Genomic DNA, 14,551 nt, shown 5'->3' on the forward strand with positions numbered 1-14,551 from the left:
GATTACCCAAAAGGGACATACTGTATGGTAATATAATTCTTTGAAAGCAAAGTTATTAAAGATAATAAGACAAACATGATTAATTAAAAAACAATTTTTTAACATTTATTTATTTTTGAGAGACAGAGCATGAGCAGGGGAGGGGCAGAGGGAGAGGGAGACACAGAACGTGAAGGAGGCCCCAGGCTCTGAGCTGTCAGCGCAGAGCCCGATGCGGAGCTCGAACTCACAAGCTGTGAAATCATGACCTAAGCCGAAGTCGGATCCTTAACTGACTGAGCCACCCAGGCACCCCTACACATGATTAATTTTATATTAAATATTACCTTACACCTATGTCAAGATAGGATAGCCACTTCCCTACAGGTGGTATACATGATGACTACTTAGGCAATGATGATAATGACACAAAAACATCTCAGAGTACTTGCTGTAAAGTTATTATTCACCTGAAGGCCCTCACACACATACACAACAGATGTTTATTAACTGTACAGCATGATGGTTACCTACTATTCATTAAATGGATGTGGATCATCATAAAGGTCTTTATCCTTGTCTTCATGTTGAATAGATGGGGGAGGAAAAGGAGTGGTTGCTCTCGCTGTCTCAGCGGTGGCAGAGGTGGAAGGGGAGGCAGGAGAGGCTGGCACACTCAGTGTCACTTTACATAAATCCCTCACCATTTCTGACTTTTTTGCTTTTTCGTTTCTCTAAAAATGTTCCTATATGATACTGTGGGGAGTCAAGTAGCTATGTCCTGGTTAAGGAGATTGTAGAGAATGCATTACACTGCTTTCTGGCCCTGCTGATAACGGTGGACCCCCAGTATCTAATGAACGTGAATATAGGAGTTGGGTCCTGCCTGTGCTCGTGAATTCCTTAGACCATGTTATCTATGGAATATCTCATCTTTTTCTCCACCCTGCTTTCGGCATCTGCTCTTTTTTTGTGCTTTCTATACGTCCTTACTCGCACTTAGCCACTGACATATTGTGCAACCTTTCCCCTATAATGTATGCTTGAGAGCAGCTCAGGGAGACTTCCCTTAGCCTCCCTCTCACTCCTCCTGACTTGTGGAGTCTTGAGTAATCCGTTCTTCCATCCTTGGCTTTGCTGGATCAAGCCAAAAGCCGAACCCACGATCAGTGATTTTGACATGATGAGCCGAACCCGCAGGTACCAATCTTTTTTCCACTGTTTGTTTTAGTTTCAGTGTCTGTATCATAGGAGGGCTCATGTTGTAAAAGGGGTCAAAAGGAGTCTTAGATAATCAGAACCTCTCTTCCAGATTGTTTAATGTCTACTTGTTTCCTGGCACCGCTTCTTCTATGCCTTCATCCTCATCATCTGGCGCTGGTTGAAAAGGACTCATCTCCAGAAGGTTGTCTTCTGTTAATTCCTCTGGTGTGGTGTCTCTGAGCTCTTGAGTTTCTCTAACATCTGTATCTTTGATACCCTTCACCTCTCACCTTTTTTTTTTTTTTTTTTTTTTTAATGCTCCGTATCCACATTCTCTTTCATGATTTCCTTGACTGGCTCTGTTGTAAGTCCTATGAAATCATATATAACATCTGGGCACGGTTTCCTCCAGCAGGAATTAATTGTTTCAGGTTTGATGGCCTTCACAGCTCTTCCTGTAACAGTAATGGCATCTTCAATGATATAATCCTCCCAGAATTTCATGATGTTCTCTCCACTGGGGTTCTCTTCCATAGCTTTAACAATCCTTTGCATAGAGTACCATGTGTAATGAGCCTTAAAGGTTCTTATGACTCCCTGATCTGGAGGCTGAATCAGAAATTTAGTGTTTTAGGGGCAGGTAGACCACTTCGACACTTTTAGTGTTGAACTCATGGGTTTCTGGATGGCCAGAGGCACTGTCCAGTATCAAAAGAACTCTTTTTCAAAGGCAGTCTCTTACTGGAAAGGCACTTTCTAGATTTTAGGGACAAAGGATTGATTGAACAAATCCAAAGAAAGGGTTCTTGTTGTCTAGACCTCTTGTTGTCCAACCAAAAACACCTAACAGCTGGTGTTTATCTTTTTCCTTCAAGGCTTAAGAGTTGGCAGCTTTATAGATAATGGCAGTCCTGATTATAAACCTCAGTGCATTTACACAAAACAGAGTTAGACTATGCCTTCCTGCCTTAAATCCTGGTGTTCACTTCTCTTCCTAATAAATGCACTTTGTAGCATTTTTGTTTAACAGAATAGGGCACTTTCATCTGCGTTAAAAACCTGCCCAGGCCTCCGCAATGACTTTCTTAATGGTGTCTGGGAACTCATCTGCTGCCTATTGTTGGCAGAAGATGCCTCTCCTGTTATCTTGATGAGTATTAAGCTAAACCTTTCTCTAAAATTATCAGACCATCCTTTACTGACATTAAACTCTCCAGCTTTAGATTCTTCACTTTCCTTCTGCTTTGTCATTTAACGACTTTGCTTTTGCTTGAGTGACGTGAATCCACAGGTGTGCCTTTTTTTAATATATATATTTAAAAAAATTTTTAATGTTTGTTTATTTTTGAGACAGAGAGACAGAGTGTGAGCTGGGGAGGGGCAGAGAGAGAGGGAGACACAGAATCTGAACCAGGCTCCAGGCTCTGAGCTGTCAGCACAGAGCCCAATGCGGGGCTCGAACTCACCAACCGTGAGATCATGACCTGAGCCGTAGTTGGACTCTTAACTGACTGAGCCATCCAGGCGCCCCTAGATATGCCTTTCTTATAGCAATCTTGTACCCATAAAAGCTCTATTTTCAATCTGATAAAAAGGCATTTTGCAAAACGTGCAATGTTTCTGTGCTTGCTGGCATAGCTGCAATGACGACTTCATGAATTTCTTTTTTCAAAAATGATCCTTGCGATGGCTTCACTTGTCTTGAAATGGTAGGCAATCATGGTTGTAGACCTCAATTTATGGTACATATCAAGCTATTCAACTTTTTCTTGCAATGTCTCGACTTTCTTCTGCTTCTTGGGAGTACTTCCAACATTACCAGTGGTACTTCCTGTGGGTCCCATGGTATTATTCAAGGTTTATTGCATTGCATTAAACAGGATGGAAATAACAAGAACCACAAGAGAGAACTTTTTACTGTGCTATGCAATTTACTGGAGATATGAACTGTTCATGCGGACATGATTAGTGTCACGTGGCATTTTAAGCTGATATTTGCAACACTTGAGCTCACCTCAAGAGCAACAGAGGATGGCTACAAAATTATTATAGTAATACAGTTTGTCCAATTTATGCAGTTAGGATTTAATACTGCATGTTTACATTGTTTACATTTCTTTCAACTGCAAATGGCACCATGTACAGTCTGTAAGTGTATAAGATTTGATAAATTTTAGCTTTCCAAAATAAATTTGTATCTATTTGTGGTAGGAAATGATAAATTAGAATCTGTATACATGTGTACATTCATGACATACTTTTCCTAATTTTTTTTATAGTTCTAGGCAACATTTGAGTTTTTTCAAATTATTGAAACTCTCCAAAACATTTCCCAATATATTTACTGAAAAAAAAAATCCATGTATAAGCAGACCTATGTAGTTCAAACTCATGTCATTAAGGGTGAACTGCAATTAGACAATTTAATAAATTAATCTTGATTGAAGCCTATTTTGTAGGAGGCATTACGATAGATTCCATAAAGGATTAGTTGATGTATGGCCTCTGTCTAGAAAATTGCTTATAATTTCATAGAATGGACTAGACGAGTAAAAAGTGTCCACTGTAGGATATCAAGCACAAAATAACATCAGTATATTTTTTCTGAATATTGTGTAGAAGTATTTAGTTATATCCTTAGAATTTGGTTTCAAGATGGCATGCAACATGAGAAGTGGAAAGTCGGAAGGAGAAGCAGCTGCACCCATCTTTCTGATTCAGGGACACTTTAGGAAGGGGGTAGGATCTGAGCCAGAAATTGACTAGCGGATTGTATTCTGAATAGCACTAGTGAGGAAATAAGAGCAGATCAGGGAGAGGGAACCAGTCAGGCATGGAGTGGAAGAGTGTAGGCATTTTTATGGTTGGACGGATTACAAGGTGTATGTAGGGGAGTTGTTGAAAGCAGGGCCAGGAAGGTAGGTTGAGGGACATGGTGAAGATTTCATTGACAATTAAAGGCAATAAAGAGTCAGCAAGTGTTTTTGAACAACAACAAAATAGGAGGGTTATCAGCCTCTGCATTATTTCCCTAGTTCCACAAGGCTGGATCTACTTAACTTCCTTCCTCAAAACACAATCCTGCCCAAGTTCTCACACTAGACTAAGTAAAAAGTATGAAATATTTCAACAGACTCAGCATCTTCACCCCAAAATCCGGGGGAGCTTAGTATTGGCTACCCCTCCATGGCCTCTGGAGTTACCTATCATTCTCATTTTTATTTCTGATACATCAGATTGAAAACCTGGCTGTTCCTCTTGGAAACTCTTGTGCTGTCTATGCCTGAATCCTGGCTGAGCTTGACATTCCCTTGGAATACTGTGGACATTGTGATTTTCCCAGTAACTGTGGTGTCCTGTCTTGCTTTGGTGACCAGCCTTATGCTAGTTCTTATTTTTCTTCCTCCCCCTCCCCCATCTTATTGGGTAAATAATCATCTTTGGGTCAGATTCCTAAATTGTAAAAATGATAAGAAATATTAATTTGGCAGCAATGTACGGATGATTTGATATAAACAATTGGGAAAACAATACAGAAATCGAGGCCAATAAGGGCCTGAACTGCAGCAGCATCCAGGGGAAGGAAAAGATAGAAAATAGCTAGTAATGAGAGTGGCACATAGAAAGCACTTACTATTGCTGAATTAGTAAAAAGACATAAGAGATTTGTGGATGGAGGGTGATTTAGGACTTGGTAACCAGGTGCAGAGGGTGGTAGGGAGAAATCACAAGTGACTTGAAGTTCCACATGTGGGTGACTAAGAGGAGTGATGTGAGCAATCAGGTCACAGCTCCGTTCAATCAGCAATACCTAGCTCAGATAAAATACGTCTGAGAGCTGTGTAATGGGGCTTTGAGTGAACTTCTCTCTGCTCAAATAAAGTAAGAAACTAGAGAGTTTGAAATGGGATATGCTGAGTTTAAAGATAAAATCATTTATAAAGTACCTGAAGGAATGTGGGTCCATATGTTTAGGAAGATAGGAGGCATAGATGTTGATTTGGGAATCTTAGATCTTGGTATGATAGTTAAAGCCATTGTGATTCAAGAAAAAATAGACAAAGAAAATAAAGAGCTTGAAGACAAAGTCTAAAAAAAATCACACACATATGTATGTATGTATGTATGTATGTGATAGAAAGAGCTAGAGTAGTTAGGATCAATATCAGTGGCAAGGATGGTGAGGTGAGAACAGGAGGACAGGGATCTAAGTAAAAGCAGCATGTTTGCTAAGCACATGAAGTTTCATTGTGAATTCCTTTTATGTCCCCTCCCTCCTCCACCAGAATAATACGCTTTAGTTCTTCTTACATAGAAATGATGTAGCCATCATGGCTGGCTTCCCAAGTCCCTGAATATTCTGTCATTATGTTAGATGACACAAAATTTCCATTTTAATAGGCCCAAAGTGGCTGAACGTTTGACAATTTGACATTTTTTATGGTTCAGCCTCATGTCAGTGGGTTTTCAATGGAGATATGCACTTCAGAATCTCAAGGCAAGTGAATATTCTTGGTTCTCAAGCCCCAGCTGGTTCTTCTATCTTGACAACTGGGCTGTACTACCTGTGAATTCTAAGAATTTCATTTCCTTTAGAAGCGAAAGTACTACCTTAGTGTTAGTGGGTTTCTATCTATTTATATTCACTGCTGCCTTTAAGTCATGATGCCCAGGTTGAGCCATCAGGTGGTCAGGATCTTTGTGGTGTGAGAATGGTGAGGTTTGTACAGGGTAAGTCTATTGGGGATCCAGCATATCTGAGAACTAAATAAGCATCACTCCAGCTAGGCCATCTCTAGGCAAGTGGTTGTTTGGAAGCAAAGGAAAATCCTCTTCAGAAATAATAGAAAGGATACCATCTTGACAGTTGGTGCACATGATGGTTGTATAATCTGCTGTGTTGAGCTAGTTTCCAGACAGCTTCTGGATGGTCAAACAGTGTATGTCAGGAAGATGCAATGCTCCCTGTGGGTCACGTTGTCATGTCTGTGAAATAGGCATTGACAAAGGATGCCTATTTTCCTAGGTATACCCCTGCCACTCTTCCTTTCTCTCTGGTAAGGCGAGGAAGAATTTCTTTCTAGGTTGACAGAAAAGGTCCTTTCCTCTATGCTTTTGTCTAAGATATGTAGTAAGTACCCGGATCCTTTCTCTTTTGCCTTCTCCATAATGCCTGGCTATTCTCCAGGTTCTTTTGCAACACATCTTGTTGAGCCTTTGTAACAAAAATTAACCAAAAAAATAGACTTTCTTCTCTTTGAAGGCAAGGAATGCTTAATTTCAAACTTACACTTCTGCAAGACAGGAAGGAAATTAAAGTTTCATTTCAGTATCAAAACAGCCTTGCACATTCATAACAAGTGACAATTGGTTGTCCTAAAATGGCTAATAGCAGTGAGCTGTCTTTCTACTTTATCAGGCTTGTTCTCTTACACACAAGAGAGATGCGTAGCTGCGAAAGTTTTCTGTAAAGGTTTACTAAAGTGAGTAAGGGACACATTGCAAATGAAATCTTCCTTGAGGTAAACTGTGTTTATCATGTAAAGTTTGGAAAGATTCTGATCAGCTTATTGAAGGGCTTTGTCATTCTGCCTGCTTCTTTTGTCTGGCCACTAGATGATGTCTTCTGGAACAAATGGAAATTTTCAAAATTACAGTACTTAAAAAAATTGCTAGGTATTTTACAGCAAAAAAATAACAAAACACAAGGCCATTGTGTAAGCACTGATTCTCCGAGGAAATGACTGGGCTTGGGGCTTGGGGCTTTAAGGCCTGAGAGGGAAATTGATTTCATCAAGTGCCCTAAATTTAAACACATGTACCATGATGCATTTCCTTTGAGGAGAGAAAATGTGGCATTTTATTTCTAGCCAATTATCTGAAAGAAAAGGCAGGGTGTTTCCATGAAGGGAGATGATGCCTGCTCTGTACATGAAGAAGAATGAAGATTTGAGCAGTTTAGCTACTCTGCTGATTGTTTTGGGGCAAATGAGAGTAGATGGCTAAAGTCTTGTTAGAAGGAAAGGTGGTCCCCATCTATAGCTAGTCTCCCTCTGATGCTTGCTAGATGCTCAAAAACACACACACATGTGCCCATGGGACATGTGTGGGGTTCTCTTAGCCATGTACAAGGTTTTACTGTCTTTTGTAGGAAGTCAGATATTCAGTGTCCATTATTTTTCACCAAAAAAAAATGGTAATAATTCTAATCCACACAGCATCCTGAGCATAATTGGCTGACTTCAGAATTGCTAGTCACTGGGATGTGACACTAGTGTGGCATTACATTTGTCCCTCCACCTGGCTGTGACTGTGAGTCAGTGTGATCCCACCCTGGGCCTTTCCAAGTATTTTCGGCGCAACTGAAAGTCTTTTTTCTCAATGTTTCTGTTTTTTGTATCCGTGTGTGTTTATTTGTTTGTAGGAGAGGGAGAGGGAGAGGGAGAGGGGGAGAGAGAGAGAGAGAGAGAGAGAGAGAGAGAGAGAGAGAGAATCTTATTCAGCCTCCATGCTCGGCATAGAGCCCGACACAAGGCTCCTTCCCATAAGCCTGGCATCAAGACCTGAGCGGAAATCAAGGATCAGATGCTCAACCAACTGAGCCACCCATGCGCCCTGGTTTCTTTTTGATACTTAAGTACTTCATCTTCTAGGAGGAAGAGAGGGCAAGAAGAAGTAGGAGATATTGAGGGTTTGGTCGGGGAAGATAGAAGTGAGGGAGAGATTCTACCACATCTGGAATTCAAAATTCTCTACAATGCCTAGTATCGTTACTGAAACACTGACCAAGTTTTGTAGTTGAAACAAGCTACAGAAATCCAATACATTACATTAAGGTCATGAAGGGGACAGGTTTGGGAAATAGATTTTTTTGGAAAGAGGAAGATCTGCGCTCAATCAACTCTCCAACTCTCAAGCAAAGCATTATTTCTCTTAAAGGAAGGAAGTGCCTTTTTCTCCCTAACATTTTCGTATCCTCATAGATGGCTGAATTGCTAATATCCTACTATTATCATTGAGTTTACAAATGGACCTTTCCAAAGATCAACTAAGCAATTCTTTTGACGCTGAAGAAATTAGCAAACTGTAGGATCTTTTGCTGTAAAAGGTAACGTCTGCCAAATTAAATGAAGCTGCATGATGGGGGGATGACCCCATATGAAGGGAGATATATTAGATCCATTCAGCTTATACCAGGCCAGCAAGCAACAGCAATCTGACAACATCTCAGATGACGCTCTACGTTGGCAGATGTCCCTCTAGAACCTCTAGTTGTGCCTTTACCTTTGTATGGAGTTCAGTAACTATTTTAAGACCTAAGTGTTCATCTTAAAATCAATCAGGTATCTTATGACGCCCATATACTCCTAAGAATTTCCAGATTCTCTCTTAAAGTTTTCTCTTTTGAAAAGAATGTGGTGTTTGTGGCAGAGGGCACATATATGTGTGTATGTACATGTTGAGATTTGAGATGAAAGATATAGTAACTGGCAAGGGAGTTCCTTTCTCTCTCTCAAGGGTGTTGATCGTGACTGGTGTTTCATCCCTAAATAATGTGGCTCATGAGGAGCAAGGTTTTGAAAACAGAACAAAAAAGTTCTAGAAGGTGCTATAGAAACTTTCTAGTCCATATAAAGAAAACCAAAGAAACCAACGTAGGAGTTTGTTTCTGAGCAAACCAAAGAAACCAACGTAGGAGTCTCACCTAGTGTCTTCCCTCCACATCAGAGTCACTATTAGAACAGCAGTCTGTTTTCTCCCAAGACAGTGATTTAAAAAACAAAAAGGGGGGGGGCACCTGGGTGGCTCAGTCGGTTGAGCGTCCGACTTCAGCTCAGGTCACGATCTCACGGTTCGTGAGTTTGGAGCCCCGCGTCAGGCTCTGGGCTGATGGCTCGGAGCCTGGAGCCTGCTCTGATTCTGTGTCTCCCTCTCTCTCTGCCCCTCCCCCATTCATGCTCTGTCTCTCTCTGTCTCAAAAATAAATAAACATTAAAAAAAATAAAAAAAAAACCAAAAAGGGAACAAAACAAAAAACACAATGGTAGTCTAGATAAAGGTAAAGAAAATGAAGACTGGATCCAGTACCGTGAATGAATCAATCTCAGGCAAAACACCTCGCCTCTCGGAGTTTGTATCTCCGTCTGTAACAAACTCATAACGAAAATCTTAGTGATCTCTTGGCACTCTCGTGATGATCAAATGGTATGATGTGAGGTGGAAGCTTTGGAAGAATTTGAAGTGCTCTCTGGATACTAGAATCCCTTGCCACATTTAAACCTTTTTATAGTTTGTGTTTTGGGAGTAGGGTTGCCACTGTGTTTGAGCTTTGGAAACAGAATCCTTGACAACGTGCCTAAGAAGTACCAGTGTTGAGTATCTGTCCCAATTAATATTCCCGTGTGTGTGTGTGTGTGTGTGTGTGTGTGTGTGTGTGTATCGCATGTGCAGGGATGAAAGTGTCAATCTAGCCTTGCTGTAATCTAAAGCTGGGCATTTAGAGTGGAAAGTGTCATTGAAAAATTTACTTAAACTATAGGGTAAGAGAAATACAGGTCTCCATTCTTTCCTGGCTAGGTTGGCTGAGTGTTCTCTGGACCTGTGGGTTTCCTTGAAGCTGTGTCTCTTAATGGCCATTGCCGCAGCACAAGCCAGCTGTGAGAACAGATACCAACTCGTTCCAGATGTGGAATGCTACACAGAAGCACCAGAGGGCAAGTTTTAAGAGCTGAGGAAAGGGATGCAGTAAAGCAGATTTTGAAATCTTTAATCTATTCAGTTTCATCTCAGGCATTCCAAAATGCAGGGTTCTCTACTTGCATGTAGAGTCCAAGTCCTGGAATAGATTCTAATTCCCAACTCTAAGTCAATACAGAGATGCCCAATGTAAGCAAATGCGCAACCAGAGTTCGTAATGACTAAAAGAGCAACGAAAAAAAAGAGAGGAGAAGGACATTTTTTTTTTCCCCAAGCAAGCAGCCTTTCGACATTTTGCAGCAACTATCTCACATGAAAATCTTGGGATATATGGTATTTGTTTACATTGAAACCAGCAGCGGAGCATTCCATCTGTGAAACGCGTTGGTGAGAAATTATCAACAGGGCAGGAATGCAAAGCCAGCGGAACTCTTTTGTGGCAATCAGATACGATAGGAAGCGTTTCCAGCCCTCACTTCTTTCGGAAAGTCTCAAATTCGGAAAATTCTTTATTCGGGGGAGATGAGAAACAGACAAGAGTCAGGAACACAGGAGAGGGGCAACGAACAGGAGTAGAAACAAATAGAGTCGGGAAAACAGTTACGGAGATGTTTTTCCTCCTAAATTTAAACTCTGCTATGTGGCTAGGAACGGAAAACCGAAAAGGCGGCACGCAGAGAGCAGACATTCATTCCTCCCACCGTCCTGATCTATTCGCTGTACGAAAGCATCAGCTACATGCCATAAGATCTAATTACCAAGAATTGCCTCTCCTGCCCCACAGCAATCATTTTGATGACAGGCTTCTCTGCACTGTAAAACAAAATGGGGAGCCTGTGCTGTATAAACTGCCTCAGCGCTTCCCTTCCTTCCTGTGCTATCAGCCTCCCCATCTCATTTATTTTCCACACATTAATGGTAGCAGTCACCTTGAGCCGGTGATGCAGAGTAATTTTCACAGAAACCTTGATCAGAAACCATAAATCAGCCTGATGTGCTTTTATGGTCTAATAACATTCCGGTTGCTCCTACAGGCCTGTATGTAAAACTGCATTGCAGGGAGTCCTTTGGATTTTTTTTTTTTCCCTGCCCTTTTAGTACAGCGCCTGCGCTTGTGCTCTCAAGCTTTCCTCACGTCCCCGCCCCTTCCCTTCTCACTCTCTACCTCTCTAGGTATTGTATTTATAGACGCACACATACGCGTCTGCGCTTAAGTCACACGGATGCAGTTCATTTGTAACAAAACCACATTTAAATGGCATTATATATGCACAGAGTCATGGTGGCAACGGAAGCAAATTCTTGCAGAAGGACAAAACGATGCATTCATTAGAGTCTCCGTAGCATGTCTCGACAAATGAACTGTCTCCGACCAAAAAATAGAATGACTTCACTATTTTAGGAGCCATGGGTCTGTTGAACGATTCGTTTATATTTCCTTGTTAGGACAACTGGATGCCACACCCGTTGACCCTTGCCCCATTCCTAGAAGCTACAGTGGGGCTTGGCTGACTTGAAGCAGAGTTGTATCTGACACTTTGTACTCATGGTCTGCAATGCTACTGACTGCCTGATGGCCTCAGGCTCCCACTGCTTTCTAGGAGGTTGAGATGCTAAGGAGTGAAAAGGGATTGGTGGAGTGACAGGAAGCAGATCAATGGGCTTGAGGTAAGGGAATGGGGAGGCCTAAGTAAATGTGGCAGGGCAGGAGTAAAAGCAGCCTTGCGCTGGCAACACAGAGGGCTGTTCTGAGAGATGGGGTGCGGGGTCTGTCACCAGGGGCTGACAGCGATCCTGGGGCTGGCAGTGAAGATGAGCTTCTACTTGGATTGATGTGAGATTGGGAATAGACCTAGCCCATGCATCTGAGTTAAGGGTACTGGCCATCCACACCTCAGCCTGCCTAATAATCTGACTGGTTCCATGTACTTCAGCTCAGGGACCAACAGCAGCAGCAAAAGCAAACCGGCTCAGACCCAGTCCCCCCCGGGGGCCTGCCAGCTAGACATCCCCCTGGGTGTGCACCTGTGTGGAGCACGCGGCAATTCCTGGCTCAGCGTGAAGAGCCTCTCATAGCCCTGTTTTCGTCAGTATGGAAATATCTGCAACAGAAGCCAGTGTCATTCTTGTACCGATACTTGGTGAGTTAGTGCAAAAAATTAACAAAAAACCATTTAACTCAATCTGGGAGAATGTTTGGCTTTGCTTTGGAAGTGAGGAAAGCTGGCAACGATCTCTGATTTTTCACTGCTAATGCACTGAGTGATAATTACTCCCCAGTAGACCTGCACGAATTCCAACATTCTTAACTGGTGCTTCATGAATATACACCAAAGGGGAAAAAGTACCCTGGGGCATTAATCAAATTGGCCAAGATACTATCTTTGCTTGGTTAAAAGATCCATCTCCAATGATTTATACATACATATATCTATTTTTTTTATGTCTACTAACGTTGCTCATTCACGCCTCCACGCGCACATGGGGCATATGTGGGGGTCACTGCAGAACACGGATCTCACCTTCATTTGTAGTGCCCTTGTTTTCAACTGTAAATCATGATGTCTAATTCCCTCACTTCACACGTAGTGGTGTGCAGGTGAGGCAGTAGCCATAGAATTTGTTAAAATTCATTTCCTGTGGACTTAAAAAGGTTTTTTTTTTTCTTTTTTCTTTTTTCCCTACCACCAATATCTCAGAGAGCTGCAACCAGTCCCGCACCCTGAATCTTCAGTAAAAGCTCGGTGTTGAATGTTCAGAAATTGACAGACAATTTCTCCTTTCGCGGTAGCCTGAGCTTTTCAGGACTGCAGTAGCAAAGGCTAAATGTGAAAAGGAAATGGGGGTGAGCAAAAGCCCTTTCACTCCACAGTGTCCACTGCCCTTCGATTCACAGACTCGCATTTGTTGTCTGTTTAGGAGCTATTTCTAAACCCTCCTAGCTGGAGGCAATGTACACCAGACCAGTGGGGTGGGAGCAATAAAGGAGAAATGCAGTAAAGAACAAATTCTTTTCAGATTAGCTGATTGGCAGTTGTGAATAATGCAGCTTTAGCACTAAAGCAAAGAAAGAGCAGCTTCAACCTTGGCACTCATTATTTTGCTGTAAGCCTTTTTTTTTTTTTTTTTTTTGCTGGGAACATTTTTCTCTTTCAAGTCTTAAACTATGTTAACTCCTTACGATCCAGCCATTTGTCCAAAAAGGCGAACTCGAAAGACCTTTTGCTGTGGATGTGCAAGGATCGCGAGAAACAGTCTCGTGCTCAAACCCTCTTCTCACGTGCACTGAAATCAGAATGGGAAGAGCTTACCCTGTGGGTCAGTAGCATTTCTTCTGCATCAGATCTGGCAGGCATTTTGAAACACGATGTTAAAGAAATGAGGCACACAGGTAGCTTATTTGTATGGCTACATAAAGAACTCAAGCCATTATAAGTGGGAAGAGACCATATGAAATGGTTATTGAGTGATCCTAAAAGCAATCTGTGTTATTGGCAGTCATGAGGATACAGTCAACCAGAGTGATCTTCTTGAAGTCTTCTGACCTAGATCTGAAATTATAGGCTGCATTTATTTCAAATTGCTATAAAATAAATATAGCATAAATGAGCCTTTTTTTTCAGTTATTCCTATTAACAATACATTGTGTTCAATCATAATATTTCTTGACAGACAATGCATTGGATTTTTAAATTATTTGTCTCTCCACGCATTTCCAATGGCTGTCTTATTAAAATATTTCTTTGGGTATTTTTAACTAAATTATTTATTTTTAGCCCTTCGAGCCAATGATTACCTTATAATCCTTAAATACTGCTGCTGTTTTTCTGATCACAAAGCCAATAAATGTTTTAATAAAATACTAAATGGTTAAGTATATAATTCATCCAAAAGAAAATTTGATCTGTCAGACCCAATGATTGTTAAAAATAAGTGATTACCTAGTTTCAGTGCTATTAGTGGCTAGCAGCATTTGGGGAAGGAATTGAGGTCTCCTTAGTGACAAAACATTCTCCACTGTTCTTTTTCCTTTTGTGTCCTAAACTGTGAACCTTATGAGCAGAAATCCTACCTCAGTTATCTTCACAATCACCTCAACCTTATTTAGAGCCTCATATTTGGCAATCAATATCCATGTTTTGAATGAACACATACATAAATAGGAGTACATGTAATTAATCGCGGAGATAATATACTATGTATTCTTAAAGTATGCCCGTTCCTATGTATTCTTAAAGGATGCCCGTCCTCTTACTTATACGGTAGCCCATCTCTAGATATCTTTACACCAAAAGCAATTTGGGGAAAAAACATTAATCTTTCCCCAAACCATTTTCATACACTTTGATCAGACTCCCACCTGCTATGGTTGCTAGGAGTTAAAAAGCTCTGTTTCTGTGGACTAATGTGCAAATATCAGAAAAAGCTATGTACTTGTTATTTTTAGTTCTCAGCTAAAGTCTCGAGTATCTTACAAGGCTCAATTGTCTGTCAATGAATAATTATCGAGCATTTAGTCTACAACCTAATTTCCCCATTAATGAGGAATGCAGGAGACATGAGACAATGGACTCAAACTCTTTCCTTGTAAAGAGACCCAGATGGTCTCTTCAACCAGTCCTGCTGGTGTTGTATAGGTACTTCCTTAGAAATCTAGGTGGAAGTATTTGTT

This window comes from Herpailurus yagouaroundi, unplaced genomic scaffold, assembly GCF_014898765.1.
Source record: "Herpailurus yagouaroundi ecotype Mexico unplaced genomic scaffold, PumYag 141, whole genome shotgun sequence".
In the NCBI taxonomy this organism is placed as follows: domain Eukaryota; kingdom Metazoa; phylum Chordata; class Mammalia; order Carnivora; family Felidae; genus Herpailurus; species Herpailurus yagouaroundi.